The sequence below is a fragment of the Magnolia sinica genome, chromosome 11 (genome assembly GCF_029962835.1).
Source record: "Magnolia sinica isolate HGM2019 chromosome 11, MsV1, whole genome shotgun sequence".
Lineage (NCBI taxonomy): Eukaryota > Viridiplantae > Streptophyta > Magnoliopsida > Magnoliales > Magnoliaceae > Magnolia > Magnolia sinica.
Genome location: NC_080583.1, coordinates 55861599 through 55863984, shown reverse-complemented (window position 1 = coordinate 55863984; position 2386 = coordinate 55861599). Strand labels below are relative to the sequence as shown.

General features: G+C 34.5%; 1 non-coding gene across 1 annotated transcript; it reads right to left on the bottom strand.

Annotated features, from left to right (window-relative positions):
- Window positions 1-2015: 2015 nt before the first annotated feature.
- On the bottom strand, window positions 2016-2122 carry LOC131219794 (small nucleolar RNA R71). The gene has a single exon (XR_009158438.1). It is a non-coding gene; the product is annotated as a small nucleolar RNA R71 (small nucleolar RNA).
- Window positions 2123-2386: the final 264 nt, after the last annotated feature.

Here is a 2386-nt window from a genome sequence, read left to right as displayed (position 1 = left end):
GGTTTGTTGTGACTAAAATTACAATAGATCTGTGATAGCTTTGAGCATGTTCTTAGCATTATAGGGTTTATGAATTTGGGAACCCTGTTGTTCATCATCGTCTCCTGGGCATGGTTGGATGACGGAACTCTTCCTGACATTCATACATCACTCAAATTGCCTGTGAATTGGTTTAATTATGTTGTTTGCTTTGTCTCATGGGCATGGTTTTGTGATGGAATCGATTTTAATTTACACTCATCTGATCTCTTGAAAACTAGATTAAATAAAGTTAAGAATTGATTTTCAGGCTATATCTTCCAACTGGATGAAGATGGGACTCGAAGTCCAAATGAGTTCATGAATCGATCGTAGATCTCCCTGATCTCTACAAGTGAATCCTCTGAATCCCTAGTTTCCTACCTCTGAATTTCTTAAGTTTTATATTAATATTTTACCATTATTCCCTCAAATTCATTTGATTTAGATTACATCTTAGTCTAGTTCTAGTTCTATTTAGTTTCAGATTACCTATAGGTTTCAGTCCCTTGGGATTCGACCTCGGTCTCACCGAGTTTATTACTACATCACAACCCTATACTTGGGGAGTGAACAAGTTTTTGGCACCGTTGCCGAGGACTGACGGTTTCATTTTCTTAAAATTAACTAGTTTTAGGAATAGTTTAAGATTAGACTTTTTCTAACTTTAGGTTTAGGTTTTTCTGATTTCTAGAAACTAACCTGTTTTCCTATTTTGTAGGATCCTGACATAAACTTCTAAATTGGTAATCCCTTTCTAATTCCTCTACTTTTTCTATTTTTAGAATTAGGGTTTGAATTTTAGAAATTTTCTAATTCTAGTATTTTACTGTTTTTAGGAAATAGTTTATTTTTAAAATCTTTCCTCTTTTGTTTTTAGAAACTTTCTAATTTTAGGTTTAGATTTTCTATTTTAGAAACTTTCTAATTCTGGAACTTTCCTTTTTAGAAACTAACTTTCTATTTTAATTTTTAGTAACTTTCTAATTTTAACTCTTTTAGAATCTAACTTTGTTTCCTAATTTATTTTTAGAAATTTTCTACTTGTGGAATTTTTGTTTAGAAACTAACTTTCCTATTTTGTAGGCTTTTAAGATAGAAATTTCTAATTCGGTAAGTTCTTTCTCTACTTTTAATTTTTCAGATCACTTTTAGTAACTTACTTTCTAGTTTAGGACTTTCCTAATTTATTTTAGAAATTTCCACTTTCCTTTAGAAATTTCTTCTTTGAGAAACTAGTTTACTTCTATCTTTCTTTTTAAGGATTTTTTAATTTTAGACCTTCTCTTTAGAACCTGACTTGTTTTGTTTTCTTTTGGAGGTTTTTAACTTAGGGACTCCAAATTGATAACTTCTTTCCAACCCTCTCTTTCTTCCTAGATTTTCTTTTCCTTTCTTAGGATTAGGTTTCGAATTTGATTGAGGGCTGTGAGTGTTTCATGCCCAAGTGGGCTCGTGACAACACTCGACGTCTCTTGACTGAAGGAGGATTGGTTGAGGGGTTAACTATCTATTGCAGGACTAAACACCACTCGAAATTACCTAAGTTAATTAAAGTGATGGCTGAAAACCAACCTCTTCTACCCCAACTTATGGTGGAGGACATTCAGGATGAGAATGAGGTGCATCAAGCACCCCCGCCTTGTACTTTACGAGATTATTTACAACCAGCGGGGATGAGTACGCCCTCATGCATGATTTTTCCTAAAAATACAAGACATATGGATATCAAGCCAGGGGTTATCCAACTCCTTCCTAAGTTCCATGGGCTTAAATCTAAAGAACCATACCTACATTTGAAAGAGTTTGATGAGATCATAGCCACTTTATATTTTCAAAATGTGTCTGAGCACACAGTCCGGCTGAAACTCTTCCCTTTTTCCTTGAAGGAAAAGGTTAAGACGTGGTTACATTCACTGCGTCCTAGATCCATTGGCGCATGGAATGATATGCAGAGGGAATTTATAAAGAAATTTTTTCCACATTATAAAACGATTACCCTTAGAAAAGCAATCATGAACTTCACCCAAAAGGAGGATGAAACATTTTACCAATGTTGGGAAAGGTTCAAAGATTTGGTCAGTTCATGCCCATAACACGGCTTTGAAACGTGGCGCATTACAAATTTTTTCTATGATGGATTGACATCTTCCATGCGCCAAATGGTCAAGACAATGTGTAATGGAGAATTCATTAATAAAAATGTTGACGAGGTATGGGATTACCTCGATAGTCTTGCTGAAAAAACAATCATGGGACTATTACCCAAAATCGAATACCATGTCTAAGCCGACTCAATCTAGGAGAAAGGTGGATTGTATCTCTTGAAAGAAGAGGATGATATCAAGTATAAAGTGACTACCCTCAT